At 36.3% G+C, this 13,742-nt stretch overlaps 1 protein-coding gene and 1 pseudogene across 10 annotated transcripts in view; both read right to left on the bottom strand.

The window, feature by feature from the left end:
- Positions 1 to 13,742, bottom strand: part of ANKS1B (ankyrin repeat and sterile alpha motif domain containing 1B) — a gene marked incomplete at its 5' end in the record, with an annotated part of 1,134,786 nt that overhangs the window by 1,010,858 nt on the left and 110,186 nt on the right. The gene's annotated exons all lie outside the window — the stretch shown is intronic.
- On the bottom strand, positions 4,485 to 13,689 carry LOC308347986 (large ribosomal subunit protein uL5-like; annotated as a pseudogene). The gene is made up of 3 exons: positions 13,536 to 13,689; positions 4,922 to 5,213; positions 4,485 to 4,723 (listed from the first exon to the last, which is right to left on the bottom strand). The product of its transcript is annotated as a large ribosomal subunit protein uL5-like (transcript).

Genomic DNA, 13,742 nt, shown 5'->3' with positions numbered 1-13,742 from the left:
AACATAAATCTGTTTTACAAAATTCAAAAGTTTCTAAGTAGTTGTAAATGCTTATTACATATTCCCAAAAATTTATAGATCTTTGGTGTTAGTATAAAATGCACTTAATTCCGCCTCCTATACTTACTTACCAATATTTTAAATTCTGTTTGTGGGAATTCTTGTCCAGGATGAATGCTCTGAGCCAACTGGAGATCCCCATTTACCATAGATTTAATTTGCAACAAACTGGATTACTATGTTTTAGGACAAACATAAACAAAATGGGTTTTCTATAGAGCTTTCAAATAACCAGGACATTCATGAGTCAGAATGTTTTATTCCCTGAGCTTTCATACATTAGAGAAGACTACTCATAAATAAACTGAAAGCCTGAGTTTCTTGGGCCAATTTTGACAAGTATAGTATATAAGATTCAGGCACAGCTATTCCACATATTGATCATTACACCCTCTACCAACTTATGGGAAATATCCACGAGCAACATAAGATTGTTTCAGCTGTTCTTTTAAAATTTACATTCAATTAATTAACATATGGTATATTATTAGTTTCAGAAGTAGAGTTCAGTGATTCATCAGTCTTATATAATACCCAGTGTTCATTACATCACATGACCTTCTTAATGTCCATCACCAAATTAGCCCATCCTCCCATCCTCCTCCCTCCCAGCAACCTTCAGTTTGTTTCCTATGATTAAGAGTCTCTTATGGTTTGTCTCCCTCTCTGATTTTGTCTTGTTTTATTTTTTCCTTCCTTCCTCTATGATCCTGTTTTCTTAAATTCCATATATGAGTGAGATCATAGGATAATTGTCATTCTCTAACTGATTTATTTTGCTTAGCGTAATACCCTCTAGTTCCATCCACTTCGTTGCAAATGGCAAGATTTCATTTTTTTAATGGCTGAGTAGTATTCCATTGCATATACCACATCTTCTTTATCTATTCATGCGTCGATGGACATCTGGGTTCTTTCCATTGTTTGGCTATTACGGACACTGCTGCTATAAACATTGGAGTGCAGATGCCCCTCTGACTCACTACATTTGTATCTTTGGGGTAATCACCTAGCAGTCAAGACTGTTTCAGCTTTTCTTCCTTCTCATCTTGACTCCTGACACTTGAAATCACTCCAGGGTTCCACGTACTCAGACTCACAGAGAATGTGCATCAAATGCTTCAGGTAGGGTCAAAATATGTAGGAATGGTCATCTGACACATCAGATAATTTCAAGCAATGCAAAACAAACTCCCTTTTCTTTGCAGTGTGAATCTTAATAGACTGATTCCATTTTTGGATGAACTGGACAGATGTAAACATGATTTAGAGCACTCTTAAGTTCTGATCTCCACAGTGATGATACAATTTTATTATCATGAGCTTCTATTATCACTAGAAGCATCTCATGTGGATCAAATGTGTCTAAAATAGTGTGACCATACATGTACATTTAAAATTTCCAGTTAGGGGTGCCTGGGTGGCTCCGTCAGTTAAGAGGCTGCCTTCAGCTCAGGTCATGATCCCAGGGTCCTAGGATTGAGTCCCACATCGGGCTCTCTGGCCAGCAGGGAGCCCTCTTCTTCCCCTTTCTCTGCCTGCCTCTCTGCCTCCTTGCGAACTCTGTATGTCAAGTAAATAAATAAAATCTTTAAAAAAAAGAGAGAGAGAGAGAAAGAAAGAAAGAAAAGAAGCTACATCTCCTTAAAAAAAAAAAAAGAAGGAAAACTAGAGCATCTATTTCAACCTACTTTCAACTTTGTCACTAGAGCTAAAAGTATAAAACATATTCCTCCCAGCCCTCACTTCTCTTCTTCTCCACCTAGATATATTTCATGAAAAATAAACCAACTGACAAGGCAGATTAATCTCTCACTATTATGCAAACACTGTTCTTCTTATCCTCATTCTCTTCTTAGATAACAATATTTCCAAAGTTTGTTTCCAACAATAACAATATTTCCAAAGTTACTATGGTAGGCAGAATAACGGTATCCCAAAAATATTCCATACCTTAATCCTTGGAATATGTGACTATGTTATGTTGCATGGCAAGGGGATTTCAGGTGGCAGATGGAATTGCTAATCAGCTGACCTTATCCTGGATTTTTTAAAAGATTTTATTTATTTTTTTAGTTAATTATTTAGTTATTTGAGCCAGAGAGCACGAGGGGGGAAAGTCAGAGGGAGAAGCAGACTCCCTGCTGAGCAGGGAGCCTAATGAGGGACTCAATCCTGAGACTCCAACATCATGACCTGAGCCAAAGGCAGTTGCTTAACCAAAATAACCCCACTCAGGTGTCCCTTATCCTGGATTTTTTTTTTTCCCCAAAACAACTCCATTGACTAGAACCACTAAAATAATGAGAGGATAATTCTTGTCTTGTTCATGAATTTTATACCATTTAATATGATGTTTGCTATTGGATATCTTTTGACATTAAATAAGCATTTGTTCTTTCAGCAATAAACAAAAAGACAAAGAATAGCATAATAGATAAAAAGCACAGACTTGGGATTCAAACTGCAAAGTTCAGATGCTGGTTCCGTCTGTAACTGCATGACCTTGGTAGGATTATGTACCCACTCTGTGCCTCAGTTTCCTTATCTATATAAAATAAGCAAATGAGTACTAGCTACTTCATAGGGATGTTAGCAAGATTACATTAGACAGTCCCTGTAGAGTGCTAGGTCAGTGCCTAATACATACTAATCATTGTTTCTATAGAAAAAGTAATCCAGAATGTTCTTACTGTTTGTTAAATTTGTTTAGGATATAATTCAGGATCATATAGGTTTTCCTTTTAATATATTAACATCCTCAATTCCTGGTAAGAAACATCTCTATGCTCCTGGAATTAAGTTTGTCTCCCCACGGTATATATTTTAAAATATAATCCTAGATTGCTATTTATATTTTAGGATTTTGAATCCGTATTCATATGTAAAATTGGTCTTCAGTTTTCTTACCTCTTTCATTTCAGTTTTGATATCAGAGTAGGTAAACTGAAGAGTTTTCTTTTTCTAACCTCCAGAATAAATCAACTAATCTAGAAATTAAATTATCACTTGAAAATTTGAAAGAACATGTAAAATAACCTAGGACTAGCACTTCTGTGGAGTACAGCCTAAAAATTTCCAGTGTGTTTATGGTTATTGATTTATCAATACAGTCACCTTAGACATGCATCAATCTGTAACTGACATTTTTCTAGGAAGTCAATTATTTCCATTTGTTTTCTAATTTATTGATTAAAAACTAGATATATTTTTATATCTATTATCTTCTGTACTCACAATGCTATCACCATTTTCATTCCTAATGTTCTGTATTATTTTTTTCTTCAGGTTTGCCTAGGTGGGTCTATTTTATTGTCATATCATTATTTTTATCAAACATCTACCAAATGAGTCATTTATTCACGACTTGTTTGTTTACTTAGCAATTTACTACTTTCTGGGGTTTTCTTTGTATTTTTTGTTTGTTTGCTTTTTTAAGAGAGAGAGAGAGAGAGAGAGAGAGAGAGGGAAAATGCAGGCTCCATGCCCAACACGAAGTCTGATGTGGGCCTTGATCTCACAACCCTGAGATCATGACCTGAGCTGAAATCAAGAGTCAGACACTTAACTGACTGAGCCACCCAGGCGCCCCAGTTTACTATTTTCTGTTCTTAACTATAACAACTCAACCATACAACTTTTTATTATATCATTTTTTTAAAGATTTTATTCATTTATTTGACAGAGAGAGAGAGATCACAAGTAGGCAGAGGCAGGCAGAGAGAGAGGCGGAAGCAGGCTCCCCGCTGAGCAGAGAGCCCAATGAAGGGCTCAATCCCAGGACCCTGAGATCATGACCTGAGCCGAAGGCAGAGGCTTAACCCACTGAGCCACCAGGTGCCCCTATTATATCATTTTCTTTAGTTGAATGCTTATTTTATTCTTTCCTATTTAAAAATAAAATCATTACAGGCTATGACATTTCTACTGAGTAGGATTTTGTCCAGATCACTTAGGTTTTGACAAGTCATATTTCATTTCAATTATTATACATGGAGTTTATAAAATTCAGCTTTTATTTCCTTTGTACCCTGAAAATTAGTGCTTGCTTTTAAATTTACAAATGCTTAGATTTGTTGTCTGTTAAAAATATAATTCTAGTTTTACCACATTATAGTCAGAGGGTATAATTATTCAACTTCAAATTCCTTTAGATGTCCTTTGGAAACTAGTATATGGTTTTCTTATGTTACATGAGCACTAAAATGTATATTCTCTGTTCTTAAAGGTGGGATGTATATTTTTTAAACTTTCTAATTACATAATTCATACCATCCATAATCCTACCTTGTCTCTACTTTACCATCTAAATCTGAGAAATGTTGCCATACAGAGTATTATCACTATGACCAAACTTTTTATTTTCTTTTTTATTTACATTTCACTGAAAAATTTTTATTGGCCTTTTGGATAGACACGGGAATTTATTTGCCAGGAAAGATGATTCCATCATAAAACCAGCATGTGACCTCCTCTTTGCTGATTCTGTGTTTGGCCCCAACACAGACTGTCCTGTGCTCATTATCTGTGATGCTGAAAATTAGCCTACTCAGAGTAGTACCACATGGAAATCCAGGCCATAGATACCAATGCCTGAGTCATATCTGATCCCCAGATCAATGTGTTCCTGGACCTCAAAACCAAGTTTCCAAAATCAAAGAAGCTATTTTTTTCTTTTTTAAATAAATATTTTATTTATTTATTTTAGAGAGAAAGAGAGTGAAAGCGGATGCATGAGCCGGCATTGAGGGGGCAGAGGGAGAGAGAGAATTTCAAGCACCCAACACGGTGCTTGATCTCATGACTCTGAGATCATGACCGGAGTTGAAATTGAGAGTTAGAAGCTTAGCCACCAAGGCACCCCAAGAAGTTATTTTTCCTTAACTCATTCTCCTGCACCTTTAGACTTTTCTTTAGGATTTCTTCTGCCTTGGCCCCATGGACTGTGCAGTGCACAGCAATTTTTTCATTTCTCCTGATGCCAAAGGACCAGAGAGTGTATTTAGCTTTGGAGAACACAGGGGTCTGGCCTGTGAGCTGCTCCAGCACTTTGGCTGCCTCACGCAGTCTGTCCCCACTCTCCCCCACACAGATGTTGAGGCAGTGCCTGTGGATGTGAAGTTCCTGAATGGGGATCTCCTTTTCACCTTGATCTTGTCCATGGTAGAGAAGAGAAAGACAAAATCTGTGATTGAACTGTAATCAAATATTCTTTGGGGCACTGGTAGCTCAGTCAGTTAAGCATCTGCCTTTGGCTCAGGGTCCTGGGATGAGCCCCACTGAGCACGGAGCCTGCCTCTCCCTCCTCTTCCCATTCATGCTCTCTCTCGCTATCTCTCTCTCTCTCTCTCACTCTCAAATAAATAAATAAATAAAATCTTCAAAAATAAAAATAATTGTCTTTGTATTTCTAAATTTGTTTCACATTTTGTTATGTTCTTCAGTTAAGCAAAAGAATGACTGATCTTTATGGATTATATATTTTATTATTACCATATTTTATTATTGTTATATAATACTCTTCAGCTTGAATTAGATTTTGTTGGCTATTAACATTGCTACCTAAGTTTTCTCTTTCTTTCTATTTAACTGGTATAGTGTTAACAATTCATTTATCTTCCTTCTCTTTCTGTATATGCGGTCCATATATACAATGGAATATTACGCAGCCATCAGAAAGGATTATTACCCAACTTTTGCACCAACATGGATGGGACTGGAGGAGATTATGCTGAGTGAAATAAGTCAAGCAGAGAAAGTCAATTATCATATGGTCTCACTTACTTGTGGAACATAAGGAATAATATGGAGGACATTAGGAGAAGGAAAGGAAAAGTGAAGAGAAAATCAGAGGAGGAGATGAACCATGAGAGACTGTAGACTCTGAGAAACAAATTGAGGGTTTTAGAGGGAAGAGGGGTGGGGGGATGCATGAGCCTGGTGGTGGGTATTAAGGAGAGAATATATTGCATGGACAACTGGGTGTTATATATCGACAATGAATCTTGGAATACTACATCATAAACTAATAATATTTGGGTTATGGACATTGGGGAGGGTATGTGCTATGGTGAGTGCTGTGAAGTGTGTAAACCTGGCGATTCACAGACCTGTACCCCTGGGGCTAATAATACATTATATGTTAATAAAAAATTAAAAATTAAAAAAAAAAAACTAATGATGTATTGTATGGTGACTAACATAACACTATTAAAAAAAAAAAAACCCAGCCATAACTACAATTGGCTTTCTATGTTTTACAATCTGAGAAGTTTTGACTTTTAATATGTTCACATTTGGTTTTATTCCTGTGACTGAATTTTATATAGTCTTTATTATCCTTTCCTACTCTTTGTATGCTTTCTTCAGATTTCAAACACTTTGTTAGTCTTTTAGTTTTTACAAATACATTAAACTGTGTTTCTTATTGATGTCAAGAACGAAATTGTAACTATTTTCATCCTTAACAAAGTATAATTTGCATTTTTCTTTTCTTACTTTCACCCCAAAGGCTTGATCAAATAAAGTGGAATTTTAATGACATATCATTATTTCCTCTTCATGACATTACAGAAATATTTCTTAATAACTGTTTTGTATCTGACAACCATATTATCAACAATGATTTATGCTTACTGGTTTTATTTTAACTGTGGTTTCTTAAAGATTCAATAAGATTGTATGATATATGGTTGATATCTTTTACAGCCGTTATCCATCCATTCATCTATCCATCATCATCTGCACTGCCTCCATAACTTGGCTATTGTACATAATGCTACAATAAACAGAGTGGTGCATGTATCTTTTCAAATTAGTGTTTTTGCATGCTTTGGTAAATATCTAGTAGTGGACTTACCAGATCATATGATACTTCCATTTTCAATTTTTTGAGGAACTTCCATACTGTTTTCCACAAGGCTACACAGGTTCATTATTTCTACTAACAGAGCACAAGGAATCCTTTTTTTCCACATCCTCATAAATATTCCTTTCTTGTGTTGTTGATTTTAGCTATTCTTACATGTGTGAGGTGCCTTGTCATCGCAGTTTTGATTTGCATTTTTCTAATGATGAGTAATGTTAAGCATCTTTTCATGTGTCTGCTGGTCATCAGGATGTCTTCTTTGGAGAAATGTCTGTTCAGGTTTTCTGCCCATTTATTAATTGGACCTTTGGGGGATTTTCGGTGTTGAGTTGTAGCAGTTCTTTACACATTTGAGCTACTAGTCCTTCACTGGATAAATTATTTGCATATCTTTTCCCATTCAGTGTGTTGTCTTTAGCTCTATTGTTTCCTTTGTTGTACAGAAGCTTTTATATTGATATGGTCCCAACAGCTTATTTTTGCTTTTGTTTCCTCTGCCTCCGGAAATCTATCTAGAAGGATGTTGCTATGGTCAATGTCAGAGACATTAATGCTTGCCCTGTATTCTACAATTTTTATGGTTTCAGGTCTTTCAGATCTTTAATTTACTTGGAGGTTAGTTTTTGTGTATGGTGTAAGAAAGTGATCCAATTTCATTCTTTTGAATGTAGCTATCCAGTTTTCCCAAAACCATTTGTTGAAGAGAATGTCTTTTTCCCGCTGCATATTTTTGCCTTGTTTGTTGAAGATTAATTGAAGAAGTAATCATGATTTCTGGGTTTCTTATTCTGTTCTAATGATCCTATGTGTCTATTTTTGTGCCAGTATCATACTGTTTTGATTACTACATTTTCTATTCTGTCCTATTAATCTATATGTCTATTGTTGTGACAGTATACCATACTGTTCTGATTATTACAACTTTGTAATTTATCTTGAAATCTGGGATTGTGATTCCCCGAGTTCTCATCTTCTTTTTTCAACTGCTTTGGCTCTTTGGGGTCTTTTCCAGTTCCATGAACATTTTAAGATTGTTTGTTCTAGTTCTGTGAAAAATGCTGTTGGTATTTTAATAGGGATTATGTTTAATGTGTAGATCACTTTGGGTGGTATAAACATTTTAACAATATTTGTTCTCCCAATCCATGAGCATGGGATATCTTTCCATTTCATTGTATTGTCTTCAACTTCTTTCACCAGTATTTTATAGTTTAAAGAGTACAGGTTTTAGAGAAGGAGGCAGGATGGTAGAAGAGTAGGGGACCTCATTTCATCTGCTCTCTTGAATTTAGCTAGATATCTATCAAAACATTCTGAACACCTATGAATTCAACCTGAGATATAAGAAAAGATCTGCTGGAATTCTACAAGTAGAACAGCAACTACTTTCTCCAAGACAAGAGATGCAGAGAAGTGAATCTGAAGGGATAGATATATCTGAGGATAAAGCTGGGGAAGAGCCTCCCTAAGCCAGTTAACAGAAAGTGATATAGCAGGGGAGCACAAAATCAGAAAGGTTAGAAATCTACTCCAGTGAGAGATATCCATGCCTGAAAGGTGCTCAGGTAGCAAAGTAAGGTAGAATCCTAGGTGGGACACTATGGTCTCAGGATCCCCAGGGTCACAGAACAAACGAGGGTGCCTGAGCCAGCAGAGTTCCCAAGCATTGGAGCCAGGAAACCAGCTGCAATCAGCTAGAGTGGGAGTGGGCTCTCAGCTCAGTTTGCCATAAACCCCAAACTGTATCACACTGAGAGACACTCTGTGTAGGGGCCCTGCAAAGGGCAAAAATATGGCAACCCTATGTCTTTTCCCCAAAGGGGTGGTGTGGGTGTGCCCACGATCTAGTGACCACTCTCTGGGTGGGGGCCCTGCAAAGGACAGAAATGTGGCAACCCTCCTCCCTCCCCCCAGAGAACAGGTACAGGTGCACAATGCAGGAATCTACAGAGTTTGGCACACACAAAAGTGAGGACTGCTTTTCCCTGAGCGTCTAGAGAAGAGAGGGGGACCTGATCTTAGTTTGGGACTGGAGATCAGTGTACACCATTTTTACTTTCATCGTCTAAAACACTGTGGAAACCCTTCAGGGAACAAAAGCCACACAGAACAACCCAAAGCAGCTTACACTAAGCCTGGCCCCCTAGAAGGGGTGGTACAACTGCGCCCAGGCAAAGACATCTGAGAATCAGCACAACACTCCTCTCTCCCAGAAGACCAGCTAGAACATCAGGTAAATACCAAGTTTATAGAGTACACAGAACTGCAAAACTCTAGCACTAGAGGAAAGTTGTATATAGAATTTGAGGTTCTTTATCATGATTCTTTCATCTTTCAGTTTAAAATTTTCCTTTTTCCATTTCAACTAGTTTCTTATTTTATCAACTCTTGTTTTTAAGTCTTCTTTTAACTTTTATTTTTACATTTACATTTTATAGATATAGTCTTCATTTTCAGCTTTTACTATATTATATAGATAAATATAGATATAGATACAGATACACATATACATACTGCTTTCCTTACAATTTTGGGATTTAGTGTCTTCTAACAGACCAAAATATACCTAGGACCAAGTGAATCACCCTGTTTTGTCCACCTGAGAGATTATATTCTCAATTCCCCCCCATTTTTTTTCCCTTTCCGACCTATTCAGATTTGTCTATTGTATATTACACTTGGATCATGGTTGATATTTTTTATTTTGTTATCTCATTCTTCTCTGGGCAAAATGACAAGGAGGAGGAATTCACAACAAAGGAAAGAACAAGAGGTAATACTCCTGCAAGAGATCTAATGGACATGGATATAAGTAAAATGTCAGAACTGAAATTCAGGATAACAATTATAGTTACTAGCTGGGCTTGAAAAAAGCATGAAAGACACCAGAGAATCTCTTAGTGCAAAAATAAAATCTAATCAGGCCAAAATCAAAAATGTTTTAACTGAAATGCTGTCTAAAATGGTTGCTCTAACAGCTAAGTAAAATAAAGCAGAAGAGTCAGTCACATACAAGACAAGGTGATGGAAAGGAAGTAAGTTGAGAAAAATCAAGAAAAACAACTGATGGACCATGAAGAGAATCTTCAAGAAATCAGTGATAGCATAAAGTAAAACAATATTAGAATTACTGGAGACTGAGAGGAAGAAGAAAGAGAGGGAGGGAGAAAGAGGGGTAGAAGGTATATTTGAGCAAATCATAGCTGAGAATTTCCCTAATCTTGGACAAAGCAGGAGAGAAGATACAATAGAAAATGCCAGTCTCGTCAATAAATGCTGCTAGGAAAATTGGGACAGCCACATGTAGAAGAATGAAACTGGACCATTTCCTTATCCCATACACAAAGATAAACTCAAAATGGATGAAAGACTTAAATGTGAGACAGGAATCCATCAAAATCCTAGAGAAGAACACAAGCACCAATCTCTTCAACCTTGGCCACAACAATTTCTTGCTAGAACATGTCTCCAAAGGCAAGTTCCAACTATTTAAAGAATTAATACCTGTTCTTCTCAAATTATCCCAATGTTATTTTTTGGTACAACTGTAAATGGGATTGTTTTTTTCATTTCTTAAGAAATTTCTGCTATTTCATTGTTAGTGTATAGAAATGCAATGGATTTCTATATATTGATTTTGTGTCCTGTGATCTTACCAAATCCATTTATCAGTTCTAGTAGGTTCTTGGTGAAGTCTTTAGGGTTTTCTACATATAGTGTGTCATCTGAAAATAGTGAAAGTTTTACTTCTTCCTTACCAATTCGCATACCATTTGTTCCTTTTTTTTTTTTTTTTTTTTTTGGTCTGACTGCTGTGGCTAGGACTGCCAGTACTATGTTGAATAAACATTGTAAGAGTGGACATCCTTATCTTGTTCCTGACTTCCTGGATAAGTACTCAGTTTTCCCCCAACAAGTATGCTGTAGGCTGTGGGTTTTTCATATATGGCCTTTATATGTTGAGGTATGTTCCCTCAAACCTACTTTGTTGGGGGTTTTTATCGTGAATGGATGTTGTACTTTGTCAGATGCTTTTTCTGCATCTATTGAAATGATCATATGGTTTTTTATTTTTTCTCTTACTGATGCGATCATGTTGATTGATTTACAAACACTGGATCACTCCTGTATCCTGGAAATAATTGTGGTAAATAATGCTTTTACTGTGTTATTTAATTCACTTTGCTAGTATTTTGTTGAGAATTGTTACATCAATGTTCTTCAGAGATACTGGCATATAATCCTCTTTTTTTTTAATGACTTTATCTGGTTTTGGTTTCCGGGTAATGCTGGCCTCATAGAATGAATCTGGACGCTTTCCTTCTGCCTATTTTTTGGGATAGTTTGAGAAGAACAGATATTAATTCTTCTTTAAATGGTTGGTAGACTCCTATATTGTTGATGGGAATGCAAATTGGTGCAGCCAGTCTCAAAAACAGTATGGATTTTCCTCAACAAGTTAAAAACAGAACTACCCTATGACCCAGGAATTGTACTACTAGGTATTTATCCAAAGGATACAAACATAATGATTCAAAAGGGCACATGTACCCCAAAGTTTATAGCAGCACTATTAACAATAGTCAAAGTATGGAAAGAGCCCAAATGTCCATCAGTTGATGAATGGATAAACAAGAAGTTGTGTACACACACACACACACACACACACGCAAGTACACGAATATTACTCAGCCACCAAAAAGAATGAAATCTTGCCATTTGCCGTATGTGGATGGAATTACAGTGTATTATGCTAAATGAAATAAGTCAGTCAGAGAAAGACACCATATGGTTTCATTCATATGTGAAATTTAAGAAACAAAGTAGATGACATAGGAGAAGGAAAGGAAAAATAAAATAAGATAAAGACAGAGAGGGAGGCAAACTGTAAGAGACTCTTAACTATAGAGAATAAACAGGGTTGCTAGAGGGGAGGTATATGGGGATATGGACCAAATGGGTGATGAACATTAAGGAGGGCATTTGTTTTGATGAGCACTGGGTGTTATGTAAGTGATGAATCACTGGATTCTACTCCTGAAACTAATATTACACTATATGTTAACTAACCTGAATTTAAATAAAGTTTGAGGAAAAGAAATAAAAATAAAAAATAAAAAAATTAATGTTTGGTAGAATTTACCTACGAAGCCAACCACCTGGCCCTGGACTTTGTTTGCTGGGAATATTTTTTAAAGATTTTGTTTATTTATTTGAAAGAGGGAGAGAGAGAGAGCATGCAAGCACAAGTGGAGGGAGGGGCAGAGAGAGAGGGAGAAAGAGGCACCCCATTGAGAAGGAAGCACAACATGGGTCTCGATCCCAGGACTCTGAGATCGTGACCTAAGCCTAAGGCAGGTACTTAACCCACTGAGCCACCTAGGCACCCTATTTGTTGGGAATTTTTAAATCCAATTTCATTGCTGGTAATAGGTAATCAAGCTTCAATTTTTCCATTTCTTCCTGCTTCAGTTTTGGTAGGTTGTGTGATTCCAGGACTTTATTTTTTTCTAGTTTGTCCAATTTGTTGGCATGTAATTTTTCACAATATTCTCCTATAATCTTTTGTATTTTTGTGGGGGCAGCTGTTATTTCTCCTCTTTCATTTGTGATTTTGAGTCCTCCTCTTCTTCTTCTTTTTTTTTTTGGGGGGGGGGGGGATGAGTCTTGTTAAACGTTTCTCAGTTTTTTTGCTCTTTTCAAAGAACCAGCTCCTGGTTTCATAGATCTGTTCTTTAGGGGTTTTTTAGTCTATTTCATTCATTTGTGCCCTAATCTTTATTATTTCTTTCCTTATACTGATTTGGGATTTTGTTTGTTCTTCTTTTTCTAGCTCCTTAAGGTGTAAGATTAGGTTGATCATTCCAGATTTATTTGTTTCCTAAAGTAGGGCCTGCATTGCCATAAACTTCCCTCTGGGAACTGCTTTTGCATCATCCCAAACATTTGGACCATTATGTTTTGATTTTCATTTGTCTCCATGTATTTTTTTTTAATTTCCTCTTTGATTTCCTGGTCAACCCATTCATTGTGTAGTAGCATGTTATTCAAGCTCCAGGTATCTGTGTTCTTTCCAGATTTTTTCTTGTGGTTCATTTCTAGTTTCATAGCATTTTTGTCAGAAAAGATACACGGCATGACTTTGATCTTTTTGAATTTGTTGAGGCTTGTTTTGTAGCCTAAGGTGTGATCTATTCTGGAGAATGTACCATGTGCACTTGAAAAGAATGTGTGCAGTTTGCTGTTTTAAAATAGAATGTTCTAAATGTATTTGTTAGATCCAATGTCATTCAAAGCCACTGTTTCCTTGTTGATACTCTGTTTGGATGATATCCATTGATATAAGTGGAGAGTTACTATCAATTAAGATACTGATTCTGGTTCAATTTCATTTGTCCAAAGAACTTCTTGAGGAATTTTGTCTGATATATCTGCCTTGATTCTGGAAAAAACAGTTACACTTGCATAAACGGAATGTATATAATAGAGTCAAAATTTTCTTTTTACCTTGATACTCAGAATACAGTGCTCCACTATCTTCTAGCATCCACCATTACAGTCAGGAAGACCAAGATCAATTTGATTCTCTCTCCTTTATAAATAGTACCTGCTTTTTCAGTCTTGATTCTTCTAATATGATTTTTGTCCCCAGGATCCAGAAATTTCACCATGATATACCTAGGTGAACGTCTTTTTCCTCCAATAGTTTTGATTAGCACTTTGCACACACTTTCAATTGAAAAATTCAAATTTGTATTCATCTTGGGGAAATTTATTTACATTACTGTTTCCTTCACCTACTTACTCTACCTTT

The sequence above is a fragment of the Martes martes genome (genome assembly GCF_963455335.1).
Source record: "Martes martes genome assembly, chromosome: 8".
Classification (NCBI taxonomy): domain Eukaryota; kingdom Metazoa; phylum Chordata; class Mammalia; order Carnivora; family Mustelidae; genus Martes; species Martes martes.
Note: the sequence above shows the minus strand (reverse complement) of the source record. Positions and strands in the feature narration are given on the sequence as shown.